The sequence below is a fragment of the Elephas maximus genome, chromosome 23, assembly GCF_024166365.1.
Source record: "Elephas maximus indicus isolate mEleMax1 chromosome 23, mEleMax1 primary haplotype, whole genome shotgun sequence".
In the NCBI taxonomy this organism is placed as follows: Eukaryota; Metazoa; Chordata; class Mammalia; order Proboscidea; family Elephantidae; genus Elephas; species Elephas maximus.
This window is the reverse complement of record NC_064841.1, coordinates 14,247,310-14,262,446: the sequence shown is the minus strand read 5'-3', so window position 1 is coordinate 14,262,446 and position 15,137 is coordinate 14,247,310. Positions and strand designations below refer to the sequence as shown.

General features: G+C 36.2%; 1 long non-coding RNA gene across 1 annotated transcript in view; it reads right to left on the bottom strand.

The window, feature by feature from the left end:
- The window catches only part of LOC126066293 (uncharacterized), an 85,103-nt gene extending 72,632 nt beyond the window's left edge, over positions 1-12,471 (bottom strand). The window contains exon 1 of the long non-coding RNA XR_007515055.1: positions 12,433-12,471. This is a non-coding gene — a long non-coding RNA (uncharacterized LOC126066293). The remainder of the gene's footprint in view (positions 1-12,432) is intronic.
- Between the last annotated feature and the right edge of the window lie 2,666 nt (positions 12,472-15,137).

Genomic DNA, 15,137 nt, shown 5'->3' with positions numbered 1-15,137 from the left:
AATTCTTCACACATGTCTGTCAGTTTGTCATACTGTGGGGGCTTGCGTGTTGCTGTGATGCTGGAAGCTATGCCACTGGTATTCAGGTACCAGCAGGGTCACCCACAGGGGGCCGGTTTCAGCTGAGCTTCCAGACTAAGAGAGAGTAGGAAGAAGGACCCGGCAGTCTACTTCTGAAAAGAATTAGTCAGTGCAAATCTTATGAATAGCAGCAGAACACTGTCTGATACAGTGCCGGAAAACGAGACACCCCCAAAAGACGACCAGGCAAGAGCTGATATGGATAGAGTCAAGCTTCTGGGACCTTCATTTGCTGATGTGGCATGACTCAAAATGAGAAGAAACAGCTGCAAATATCCATTAATAATAGGAACCTGAAATGTACAAAGTATGAATCTAGGAAAATTGAAAATAATCAAAAATGAAATGGAACTCATAAACATCGTCAAAAAGAACATTTCAAGATCTATCCTGAAGTATAACACTGTCAGTGATAGGGTAATATCCATACACCTACAAGGAAGACCAGTTAATATGACTATTATTCACATTTAGGCACCAACTACTAAGGCCACAGATGAAGAAATTGAATATTTTTACCAACTTCTGCAGTCTGAAATTGATCAAACATGCAATCAGGATGCATTGATAATTACTGGTGATTGGAATTTGAAAGGTGGAAATGAAGAAGGATCGGTAGTTGGAAAATATGGCCTTGGTAATTGAAATGATGCTGGAGATCACATGATAGAACTTTGCAAGACCAATGACTTCTTCATTGCAAATACCTTTTTTCACCGACATAAATGGCAACTATACACAAGGACCTCACCAAATGGAATACACAGGAATCGAATCAACTACATCTGTGGGAACAGACGATGGAAAAGTTCAATATTATCGGTCAGAACAAGGCCTGGGGCTGACTGCGGAACAGACTATCGATTGGTCATACGCAAGTTCACAGTGAAACTGAAGAAAGTTAGAATAAATCTTTGACCTTAAGTATCCCACCTGAATTTAGAGTTCATCTCAAGAATAGGTTTGATGCATTGAATACTAAAGATGAAAGACCAGACGAGTTGTGGAATGACATCAAGGACATCATACATGAAGAAAGCAAGAGGTCATTAAAAAGACAGGAAAGAAAGAAAAGACCAAAATGGATGTCAGAAGAGACTCTGAAACTTGCTCTTGAACATCAAGTAGCTAAAGCAAAAGGAATAAATGATTAAATAAAAGAACTGAACAGAAAATTTCAAAGGGTAGCTCAAGAAGACAAAGTATTATAATGACATGCACAAAGAGCTGGAGATAGAAAACCAAAAGGGAAGAATACGTTCGGCGTTTCTCAAGCTGAAAGAACTGAAGAAAAAATTCAAGCCTCCAGTTGCAATAGTGAAGGATATTATGGGGGGAAAATTAAATGACACAGGAAGCATCAAAAAAGATGAAAAGGATACACAGAGTCATTATACCAAAAAGAATTGGTCAACGTCCAACCATTTCAAGAGGTAGCGTATGATCAGGAACCGACGGTGCTGACCGAGGAAGTCCAAGCTGCACTGAAGGCACCGGCAAAAAACAAAGTTCCAGGAACTGATAGAAGACCAACTGAGATGTTTCAATGAACAGATGCAGCGCTGGAAGTGCTCATGCATCTATGCCAAGAAATTTGGAAGACAGCTACCTGGCCAACCGACTGGAAGAGATCCATATTTATGCCTATTCCCAAGAAAGGGGATCCAACTGAATGAGGAAATTACCGTACAATATCATTAATATCACACACAAGTAAAATTTTGCTGAAGATCATTCAAAAGCAGCTGCAGCAGTACGACAGGGAACTGACCTCTGGGAAAGTCTATGAAATATGCAACAACACGAAGTTCTGCTGAATGAGTGAAATAGGGAAATATTTTTACATTGATGCTTTCTGCAAGAATATGAGTTTAAAAAATAATATATCAAACTGCAGTCCTACTGATCTTGGCTATGACAAAATACTTTCATGCTAACTTTTAAAACAATATGCAAATTGTCTACTTTTGCATAATATTTACTACAGTGATTTTTTTTTATGCATTGTTTGATTCAAGGAGCCCTGGTGACACAGTGGTTAAAGTGTTTGGCTGCTAACCAAAAGGTCAGTGGTTCAAACCCACCACTCCATGGGAGAAAGATGTGACAGTCTGCTTCAGTAAAGATTTACAGCCTTGGAAACCTTACTCTGTTTTATAGTGTCTTATTGGCTTGGGCATAGTGTCACTATGAGTCGGAATCAATTCGAGGGCAATGGGTTGTTATTGTTTGATTCATGCCATTTTATTAATGAGTCAATTAATACTTACAAATCCTTCAGATTAAAATAAAATCTGTTGAGATGGGGTAGAAATATCTAAAATACTAATGGAAACAATCATTAAAAATTCCTATATAAACTGTTTAAGTCAGTAAGAACACTAAAAATAATTATATCAGACAATGACGTAGCTAAGGGTGAATACGCTAAGCTATTGTTATGGGTTGAATTGTGTCCTCCACAAATATGTGTTGTAAATTCTATACACAACATATAAAATTACAAAATGTAAAAGGAGCAGATTAAGCAAGCAGAGATGGGGGACGATAGATGCAAACACACATGAAGATGTCCAAAAAAAACCCCAAAAGAACCAGGAAACAGTAACTTAAGAAACAAGGACTTTTCCCCAGAGTCAACAGAGACAGAAAGCCTTCCCCCAGAGCCTGAACCCTGAATTTGGACTTCTAGCCTCCTAAACTGGGAGAAAATTAATTTCTGTTTCTTAAAGCCACCACTTTTGGTATTTCTGTTATGGCAGCACTATATAACTAAGACAGTTATCATATCAAATATGCACTTAAATCTTCTCAAGGAATTCTAAATGACCAATACATCTGACCCAAACATTAAAAATACATAATTTTGAAGAACAGAGTGGGGCTGAAAGAACTGTTACACGATGTTATTATTTCTTCGCCATCCTTGGACTTACAGTGAAGGACTGCTTATGGAACATTTGATGATTCAACACCTAAATCCTCTTCGATTTAAAAATCCTTATATCTCTCTTCATTTTATTTCAGTCTCTGTTCAACAGCTAATTTCCTTAAGGTGTTTTCTTAATTTCCTTAAGACGACCTTATAAAAAATGCCCTCCTTATCACTCAGTATTTTCTTAACCAGTTTTAATCTTCATAGTATTCACCATACATCCTCATAGTTTCTCACATATGATCTATTCAAATGGCAAATATTTATTTGTTTACTAATTTGTTATCTATGTTCTCCATTACTAAGCTCAGAGAGTTTGTGTTTCTTTGTTATTATTTTATTATTTAAACCTGGTTCATTGAAAGGCACGCAATAAATATTTGGTGTGGGACTGAAAACAGATAAATAACTAAATAAAAATAACTAAACACTGTATGACTGAAATAACTCCTACAAAGAAATACGACTGAAAAATAAATAAGACTGGCACAGACCACAAATATTGATGAAAATGGGACTGAGATCTCCTACCTAGGAGAACCCTAGGGCTGGAATACTTCAGTCATCAATGAACAAGACTGAGAAACATAGCATATATCAGTGGCATAATTTGAAGATTTACATACAAAACAGTTGATATTCTTTCCTGTCTCTACCATTCCTTCAACAATAATAGTCAATATACAGATATTTATCAGTGGACCAAAAGAGAAAGGAAATTACAAGTGCTTCCCCCAAAACTGAACTTAACTGGATGAGTTTAACTAGGATAGCTGATACGGGGCTTAGTGTCTGCATTTGAGTATTTAGTAAGCCTCGGGATAATGCCTGGTTCTCTTACAATGCCCTCCAGTGGAAATGCCCCAGACAAATACACAGCGTCCCTCTACCACATTGCTTAATATGAATGGACAACCATTTATTAATAGATAAATAATAAAGGCCAAGATTATAAACAGAAAAACTTATCCAAAGGTATCAGGAACTGCATTGAATGTGAAAGAACTAAATACACGAGTTAAAGAGAACATTAATAGACTGGATTCATACCTAACAAATATGTGTTGTTTACAAGAGAAATAGTCTAAAAAAGGACATAGGTAGGTTGAATATGAAAGGACAGGAAATGTGTAGAAAATGTAGAGGGTCAGTAAAAAAGAGGAAGACCTCCAACGACATGGACTGACATAGTGGCTGTAACGATGGGCTCAAACACAGCACAGATTGTGAAAATGGCACAGGACCAGGCAGTGTTCCGTTCCGTTGTACACAGGGTCGCTATGAGTCAGAACTGATTCAAAGACACCTAACAACAACAGAAAATATGTTCCATGGAGTCCTAACCTATAAAAAAAGTTTTTCATCTGTAATAATAGAAAAAATAAAAAGAATTTGAGCAAGTATTACTAAGACAGAGAAAGGACATCTCCCTTTGATTAAAAAAAAAAAAAAATTCAACATGAAAACCGTAACAGCATATGGAAGTTGGAAAGCAATAAAATAAACCTCATAATCTACAGGGGGCATGATTGTATAGATAGGAAATCCACATAATATTTTTAAAAACTATCAATGATAGCAAGGGAATTTAGTAAGATTTCAGGATACTAGATCAATATACAATTTTTTAATTGCTTCTATATACCATTGTGTCTGTATATTAGCAACAAATACTTAGGATATAAATTTACAGACAGCTTAATATTAGCAGAACAACCCATTGAATACCCAGTAATATATCCACTGGGACATATGCAGGATCACTTCAGTTAAAACTATAAAATACCAACGACAATGAGAGGAAGTAAAGAACTAATGAAGACATACACTGTGTTGATAACATTTAAGATTCCATAATGCCAAAAGGCTCATTTACCTAAAAGTAGTATATTTTTCAGTGCAAATCTCATCAAAATCGTAGCAGGAATATTTTCTGGAAATTGTGAATCAGATTTTTAAATCCAAATAAAATTGGACAAATCTAGACTAGATGAAACAATCTTAAGAAGATTTAAATTTATACTAAAAGAATCAGAAAATTACAGTAATGAAGACAGAATAGTATTGGGATAAATATAAAGTCAAGAAACAGAGTCGCACATATATTCAATAACCAAATTTACAACAAAGTGGCCCACTGCAAGTCAAACAGCCACATGAAAAGATATGAACTTAGATCACTACTATTCATTATACACAAATGCTAATTTAAAATGGATCACTGACCTTATTGTAGAACTTAAAAATAAAATGTCTGGAAGAAATAAATGCTACTAAATTCATGAAATTGAGATCAGTATTTTTTTTTTTTTAACATTAAGCATAAAAAGAATAGATTAACTGCTCTTATTTAAAATTAAGACCCATTCATCAAAAGAAGGAGCCCTGGTGGCAAAGTGGTTAAGGCACTCAGCTGCTAACCAAGAAGTCTGTGGTTTGAACCCACCAGCTCTGCTCTGTGGGAGAAAGACATGGTAGTCTGCTTTCATAAAGATTACAGCCTTGGAAACCCTATAGGGTCGTTCTACATTGTCCTATAGGGTCTTTATGAGTCAGAATCAACTGGACAGTAAAGAGTTTAGTTTTGGAGTTTGGAATTCATCAAAAGATGATTTGAGAGAATGAAATTAAGACATAGATTGAGAGAAGATATTCACAATTAATATATCTCAATGTATAATCATATCTAGAATATCCTATAGGTCAATGAGAGAAAAAATTAAAAAGACTTTTTTAAATGGGGAAAAATATGGTCAACGAGATTTTGGAAAAATATGTTTAACATCATCAGTCATCAGGGAAATATAAATTATAACTATAATGGCCTACCAATGTACATCCACAAAAGCAGCAAAATTGCGGTATATTCATTCCATGTAATATATACACAGTTATTTGTTTTAAAAGATGGGTGAATCTCAGAGTAAAACTGATGACTGAAAGAAGCCAAACGCACAAGACTACACACTGCATGATGCTATACTTACTATATTCAAACAGGGCAAAACTGAACTATGATGACAGAAATCAGAATACAGTTACCTCTGCGTGAGAGGTGTGTGTACAAGGGCTATAAATGCAGAATCTCTGAGGTGATGAAAATGTTGTATATTTCAATTTGGGGTAATTACAAATTTTTGTTTTCCACATAAGATCTATGCCCTTCACATTATATAGGTTACAACTCAATTTTAAAAATACTAAAAATTTGGCATATATATATATAACTATATATACTAAATTATATACATACCTGTATAATTACATATGCCAAAATATATATATTTATATATAACTATATATGCCAAAATACATATATATTGTACATATATAGTATATATGACTATACATAGTTATACAATATAGAAATATATTAAAATATGAAAATTATATATATATAAACTAGTATGGTTTCCATAAGAAACAATTTTGAGAAAGAAGTAACTTGCAGAACAATAATGTACAGTATGATTCCATTTATGTAAAAATATTTCCCCCAAATACTACTACATAGTTGCTAAGGCTGCATAGAAAATGATGTGAAGGACCTATAAACTTAAAAAATTGGTTAGAATTTATGGTGGGGGTTAAGATAATGGGTTAACATGGACAGCAGTAGTCAAATGAATCGGCCTAATCCTTTATACTTTAAATGTTTAAAGGAGACATTATTTGTGTATTACTTGTTTAATTAATATATATTAAAGTTTAAGAAAGTTATAAATTAATATGATTGTTTAAATAAAACAAGACAAAACAATAGAAGGACTAGAAAAGAAAGTAAAAAGAAATCTATCAAAATGCTGCACCAAATGAGAAGGGAATGGAAAGTATGAACGAAAACACAGGAGACATGGAAGGAAGGTCGGTACACATTTCCTATGAAGAGCTTGATGGGCTTTTACCAGGGTTACTTGATTGTTGGCTACCATCATCCATTCGACCTCATTTTGGCAATTTTGTACTCTCATTCATCTTTGTGGAATTACCTACATTTGCTACTGGATACAAGCTGGTGGGACCCCTAAGTAACTTCTTCTGCCCTTGTCTAGACAACTGGTGGGCATGAGCTCCACACAAAGTTAATTTTAATTCTTCCCCTCTAGTAAAAGAATCACGAGCAAAGGGACACACATGTGACAATAATTAATGTTTTTGTTTTCCTCTTTTTTTTTTTTTTATTATTCCTATGCTGGCAACTGAACAAGATCATGGAGCAGGATGATTTCTGTCATTTCTGAGCCAGCTTCTTCAATCTTCATTCAACTCCAAAAGTTTCCCAGCAATATACCCTTTATTTTTTCATTACATTCACATATTACTTAAGACAGCCAGGTCTGTTTTCCTTAATTGAAACCAAAGAACTTTCACTAAGGGAACAACCACCATAACAAATAATAAAGATTATATAAAAATGAAATAGAAAGTGAGAGCGATAAAATTAGCTAAGGATACATTACGGAAGGATGAATGTAAAAATCCCTCATATTCACACAGCCTGATGGGATTTTATAACCGCATGGACAAGGGAATATCCTGGTGGCATCTGGGAGGCAGGAGGGTGACACATTCGCTTCAGCAACATTGCATGTTAGAAGAAAACAGATCTCTTCGAAGTTCTGAGTGAGAATTATTTGGAACTAAATGATCGATCACATATGATGACTAAACAAATATGTATTTTTTCCTTTAGACATGCTAGTACCCAGAAAATTTGCACTCAAGCACTCCTTAGAAATTTACTCCAAAAGTAAAATCAGGGAGTAAACCAGGCAAAAGAAAACACAGGATACAAACATGTCTTTGAAAACTTTTCTAGGATACCAGCTGCAAAGGATATTTAGAAAACATTCTGCCCAGATCAGAACTAGATACCAGAGGAATTTAGGTGAGAAAATTCCATGGAATAACAGGGATTTAATAAAGCAAATAACGAGCTAAATGTTGGTGAAACTTGAGGACACAATAAAGGGTTAGAAGGCAAGAAAAAAGTGGCAAAATAAAACAACCAATAAAGGTCTGATGCAACCAGGAAACAAAACACTGCATGACTAGTGATTACTGGAGCATAAAATACAAAGCCATTCAAACATAATTCCAGCAAATTCTCCTTTAAGCAGTTTGGGAATTGTGAAATTTGAGCAGAACTGAAGAGAATTCCAGTTCATTCCTCCCTGGGAAATTAATTTATAGACAATACACTGAAAAATTATATTGCCAAAATTAGCATTTGTTCTGCCCACATTGACAATGCATATGCAAGCGCAAAGATAAGCCTTATTGACAGATAAAAATAATGCAGTTAAAATTAGGGGGAGGAGAATTAGTGTAAATATGGGAAGAGTAATTTCATCACCATCCAAATATACTGAAACAATAAATAGTGGTTTAGGAAAGTAATTTGGTTATGGGAATTGCAAATGAGAATAGTTACACTGCAATATTGAAGAGACCAGGGAAGAAAGTTGTGAGACAGACTAAATCTTCTTCTGTCATATCATTAATTTTAAAACATTGGCTAAAAAATGCCTAATTCATGCGTAAAGTATGATAGATGCAATATAAAGTAAGATAACCACAGAAAAGACCCTAAAAATATAAATTACTAAAAATGGGTAAGGGAAGTATGGGGACACTGTGCTATTGCATTGTATTATAAGTTCATTGGTCAATTTTATTTTTTAAATGATTTCCATGCATCAATTTTATTAAAACAAGATAAAGGGAAGACATACAAAACAGTCACAGGAAAATCACAAATAGTTGACTATCATATGAAAAATACTTAAGCCTATCATATATAATTGCATATAAAAATTACATTTATTAATTTGATATACTATACATATTTTATTACATTGGGAATATTAGATTGGCAAGAATTTAAATTCTTGTCAATCCATAGTGTAAACCAGGGTATGGGTAAACAAGACCTCTCCTACATTTTTGGTTAAAAGGTCAACTGCAAAAACCACTTAGGAAGCCATATGGCATTTTTTACCAAAATTCAAAATGTACATATGATTTGAAATAGATTTTAATGTGCAATACTCAGTGCTTCCCATGATATATTAAGTGTAAAAAAAATGCAAGTACACATATAATATACTCCTATATGTGTTGTTATATGTGATAAATAAAAAATAGAATCATCCAAATATTAAATCTATACACATACACACAAAGATTTAACTTCAGGAACATTTTTTTTAGGGAGATTTAAAAAAGAAAATTGCAAATGTTGTGCAATAGGTATATTTACAACAAGAACAACCAAAAACAAAAAAGAAGTCGCTGTTGAGGTTGCTTATGTACAAACAAACCAAACACCTCACAGGATGTAGTTCCTTGGTTTGGAGATTTAGGGTTGTGGTTTTATGAGGTCCCAGTTAACTCGCCTATCGTGTTTAGTGCTTCTCTTCCACCTCCTAGTTTGTTCTGTACTGCCTGGGGTTTTAAAACCTTGCAAGCAATTATCCAAGGCACAAAAATTGGTCTCTATTCACCTGGAGCAACAGAGGAAGATGGAGAGTCAGAGACAGGAGTAGGGAATGGAATGTGTGGCTAAGTGCCTCCATGAATAACTTCCCCTTTGCCATGAGACCAGACCTGGATGATGCCTGGCTAGCTTCTGAACATTTTAATCAAAGGTTCTATAGAAAAATTCTGATCAAAAGGGTGGATATAGAGAACAGAGATTAAATTCTTATAGAATTCAGGATAACTGGAGCCATGGAGGCTGGATGAACACCCAAAACCACTGCCTTGAGTAATCTTTAAACTTTAAACCAAAAATATTCCCAGAAGTCTTCTTTAAACAGTTTAGCTTCACTAGTATAGAAGGTCTGCCTTGAGTATTCTGCTCTTTCAAGAACCATCTCTATGGGATAAAATTGACAACAGCAACTCAAAAGAGGAGATAGGAAACTTAGAGGGCAGTGAGTTTATGTTAATGGAGGAGGAACAACTCAGAGACAATGGAAAAGCTTAGTATCATCAGTCAGAACAAGCCCAGGGGCCAACTGTGGAACAGACCATTAATTACTCATATACGAGTTCAAGGTGAAACTGAAGAAAATTAGAAGAAGTCCATGAGAATCAAAGTATGACCTTGAGTATATCCCACTGGAATTTATAGACCTTCTCAAGAATAGATTAGCCACATTGAACACTATTGACCAAACACCAGACGAGTTGTGGAATGACATCAAGGACATCATACATGAAGAAAGCAAGAGACCATTAAAAAGACAAGAAAGAAAGAAAGAAAGAAAAGACCTGAATGGATGTCAGAAGAGACTCCGAAACTTGCTCTTGAACATCAAGTAGCTAAAGCAAAATGATAAGTAAAAGACCTGAACAGAAGATTTTAAAGGGTGGCTCGAGAAGACTAAGTATTATCATGATGCGTGTAAAGACCTGGAGATAGAAGACCAAAAGAAGAATACCCTCAGTATTCCTCAAGCTGAAAGAACTGAAGAAAAAATCTAAGCCTGAAGTTGCAATACTGAAGCATTCTACGGGGAAAATATTAAGCAACACTGGAAGCATCACAACAAGATGGAAGGAAAACACAGAGCCACTATACCAGAAAAAACGGGTCGACATTCAACCATTTCACTAGGTAACATATGATCAGGAAACAATGGTACTGAAGGAAGAAGTCCAAGCTGCACTGAAGGCATTGGCGAAAAATAAGGCTCCAGGAATTGACAGAATACCAACTGAGATGTTTCAACAAACAGATGCAGCCCTGGAAGTGCTCACTCTTCTGTGCCAAGAAATTTGGAAGACAGCTACCAGGCCAATTGGCTGGAGGAGAGCCATATTTATTCCTATTTCCAAGAAAGGTGATCCAATCAAATGCAGAAATTATCAAACAATATCATTAATATCACATGTGAGCAAAATTTTGCAGAAGATCATTCAAAAGCAGTTGCAGCAGTATATCAACAGGGAACTGCCAGAAATTCAAAGTGGATTTAGAAGAGGAAGTGGAATCAGGGATATCCTTGCTGATGTCAGATGGATCCTGGCTGAAAGCAGAGAATACCAGGAAGATGTTTATTTGTGTTTTATTGACTATGCAAAGGCATTCGACTGTGTGGATCATAACAAATTATGGATAACATTGTGGAGAATGGGAATTCTGCAACACTTAACTGTGCTCATGAGGAATCTGTACATGGATCAAGAGGAAGTCTTCAAACAGAACAAGGGGATGATGCACGGTTTAAAGTCAGGAAAGGTGTGTGTCAGGGCTGTATCTTTTCACCATACCTGTTCAACCTGTATGCTGAGCAAATAATCCAAGAAGCTGGACTATATGAAGAACAGGGCACTGGGATTGAAGGAAGACTCATTAACAACCTGTGTTATGCAGATGACACAGACTTGCTTACTGAAAGTGAGGACTTGAAGCACTTACTAATGAAGATCAAAGACCACAGCCTTCAGTATGGATTACATGCCAACATAAAGAAAACAAAAATTCCCACAACTGGGCCAATAAGCATCATAATAAGTGGAGAAAAGACTGAGGTTGTCAAAGATTTCACTTTACGTGGATTTGCAATCAACAGTCGTGGAAGCAGCAGTCAAGAAATCAAAAGACACATTGCACTGGGCAAATTGGCTGCAAAAGACCTCTTTAAAGCGTTGAAAAACAAAGATGTCACCTTGAAGACTAAGGTGCGCCTGACCCAAGCCATGGTATTTTCAATCGCATCATATGCATGCGAAAGCTGGACAATGAATAAGACCAAAGAATTGATGCCTTCGAATTGTGGTATTGGCGAGGAATACTGAATATACCACGGACTGCCAAAAGAACAAACAAATCTGTCTTGGAAGAAGTACAACAAGAATGCTCCTTAGAAGCAAGGATGGTGCGACTGAATCTCACATACTTTGGACATGTGATGGGGAGGAATCAGTCCCTGGAGAAGGACATCATGCTTGGTAAAGTAGAGAGTCAGTGAAAAAGAGGAAGACCTTCAACAAGATGAGCTGACACAGAGGCTGCAACAACGGGCTCAAGCATAGCAACAATTGTGATGATGGCACAGGACCAGGCAGTGTTTCGTTCTGTTGTGCATACACTCACTACAATGGCACCTAACAACAACAATGACTGATATATGATTGAAACCTACCTCTACCACTTGCTGTCTACACAACCATGGGGAAGCCATAATCCCCTCACTTATAAGACAAGAGTAATGACTACTTTACCGAACTGTTGAACACATACACACAAACCTGTTGCCATCAAGTCAACTGTGACTCACAGTGACCTGACAGGACAGACCAAAACTGCCCCATAGGGTTTCTAAGTCTGTAATCTTCACAGAAGCAGACCACCACATCTTTCTCTCTTAGAATGGCTTGTGTAAGGCATATTAAAATTAAGGTACCTGGTACTTCTAAAATGGACTGGCTCAGGTGTAACTCCACTCCATCTTGTGTCTCTTAAGGCTCCATTTTACTTTTCCTGCTTTTTTCCTTAGCAACAGTTAACCTTTAGAAGCAGCTTGCCTAGTTTCACATATAATTGTATTTAGGTAATCAGGCTCGCTGAAGCACTTGAAATTTGCTCTTTCAAAAAACAACAGAAGATTAACGAACATGTCCAGTGTATAAGGCTCCAGAGGTTTTAAAGTCATGGCTGACTGATCTTGCAATTGTCTCTCAAAGTTTCCGTTTTTCTCTTCTTTATAATGTTTGAGCACATACTGCTCTCCTCTAAGCCATGGCTAGGCTACCAATGTCAAAAGTATATTATGTGAAATCAGGCAGAGGAAGCTAACAAAACCCACTGTGTAAAATGCTCTCAAAGAATTTTCCCTTATGCAAGTCAATCTCTACCACCTGTTCTCAAAAGAAAACCCACAGGCAGCCTTTAAACAAATCACAGAAGGTTCCTCATTTCCAGATATCCTGCCCTGAACTATCTTACCTCACCAAGCACCAATCAGGATATTAGGCTGCTACTTCCTGGTTTAACAATATAAATATTGCACGTATCCCTGTAACTCTTCAGAGCGTTTAATTCTACTCTGTGAAATCTAACGTTTCCCCAGTTTAAGCTGTGTCTTGCCTTTAATAAACCTCTACTTTAGGTTTAACAGAATGCACAGTTTTTACTCTTCCACAGGCTGGTGGGTTCAAACTGCCGAACTTTCTGTGAGCAGTCAAGTGCTTAATCGCTGCACCACTAGGGCTCCTTAACTGTTGAACAGAATCTAGAATTAAATTAGATAACACACATATCTCCACTATCTCCTTAAGCATGTCTTTGTAAGGGCAGTCAATTAAATAACTGGTTAATTTAATGCTACATAGATTCAACTATACTGACAGTGTATAGATTTTAGATATTAGTGAGTATTTTAGTTATCTAGTGCTGCTATAACAGAAAGACCAAAAATGGGTGGCTTTAACAAACAAAGTTATTTTCTCACAGTCTGGGAGGCTAGACGGCCAAATTCAGGCTGCCAGCCCTAGGGAAGGCTTTCTCTCTCTGTCAGCCCTGGAGGAAAGTCCTTGTCTCTTTTCATCTTCTATTCCTTGGCTTCTTGGTGATCTTCATGTGGCATGCCATCTTTCTTCCCCCATCTCTGCTTGCTTAATCTGCTCCTTTATATCTCAAGAGAGATTGACTCAAGACACACCCTACACTAACATCGCCTCATTAACGTAAAAAGAAAACCCATTCCCAAATGGGATTATAACCACAGGTTTAAGGGTTAGGATTTACAACACTTATTTTGGGGGACCACAATTCAATCCATAACAAGGAATATTTCAAATTGTCTAATTCACAATTTTAGTTATTTACATATCTTTTTTACTGTAATTATCCCATGGTAGATATTAGTGTTCATTTACATAATACATTTCAAATGTAATAAAGAATAAGAACAGACCAGGCTGAGGAAGCACTGACAGGCTGACAGATTTTCTACAGGCTCTGGAGATGATAGTACAGAAACATGCCCTTCAAAGGTTACATTAAGTAGGGCTGGCTGGCAATTATATTATTTTCATATATTGACAGAGCAATTATATCTAGCTTCCTATAATGTCTTCTGTCCAAAGCAGACTGGGATGACATGCATTTTAAACATTAATATCATATGACATGCGATTGAAGATTGTAATTTTAGTTGCCTGTACGTAGGGACAGAAATATAACAAGTCTCAAACAATTGTGTTGAATGATAAGAAAATCCACACATTCACAAAATATTATCAAAATGCCTTTTATCGCACCTTGAATACTTAAGAATCTTGATTGAGAGCATTAAAATTAATAATTCACCATAAAAGCATCTTACAGAATTATTAAATTTTCAGATATTCAAATTTCAAATGAGTTATCTATGCATACTTACTCCAACTCCTTATATTTTTATGCTTTAATTTCATACACTGAATTTTCTACCCTAAACCCTGGTGGCATAGTGGTTAAGTGCTACGGCTGCTAACCAAGAGGTCGGCAGTTTGAATCCACCAGGCGCTCCTTGGAAACTCTATGGAGCAGTTCTACTCTGTCCTATAGGGTCGATATGAGTCAGAATTGGCTTAACAGCAGTGGGTCTGGGTTTTGGCTTATATGCATTTTAACTGCACTCTTAAAATTCACAATCGGCCTCCACAACCCAAGATATAAAACATTGTATAAACATGGCCTTTAAAAAAAAAACCTTTATCAACAAAAAAAACCAAACCAGTTGCAGTCAAGTCCATTCCAACTCACAGCAACCCTATAGGACAGAGTACAACTGCCCCCATAGGGTTTTCAGGGAGTGTCTGGTGGATTCGAACTGCCGACATCTTGGTTAGCAGCCGAGCTCTTAACCACTATGCCACCAGGGCTCCAAACTTTATCACAGTTATGAATAATGTAATCAACCTGATATTTGAAATTCTTTCTTCCATTGCTTATGTAGCATTTTACTCACCTGATTCTCAAACTACTTCTCTGACTGCAATTAAAGCTACATCACGTTTCTTTAAAGTCCTCTCTTCCTAAACGTGGATGTCCCTTAATTCTCTCTTCTTATTTTGGACAACTCTTTTCCCCCGAGGTGCATTCCTTTTATTTATGTATTATTTT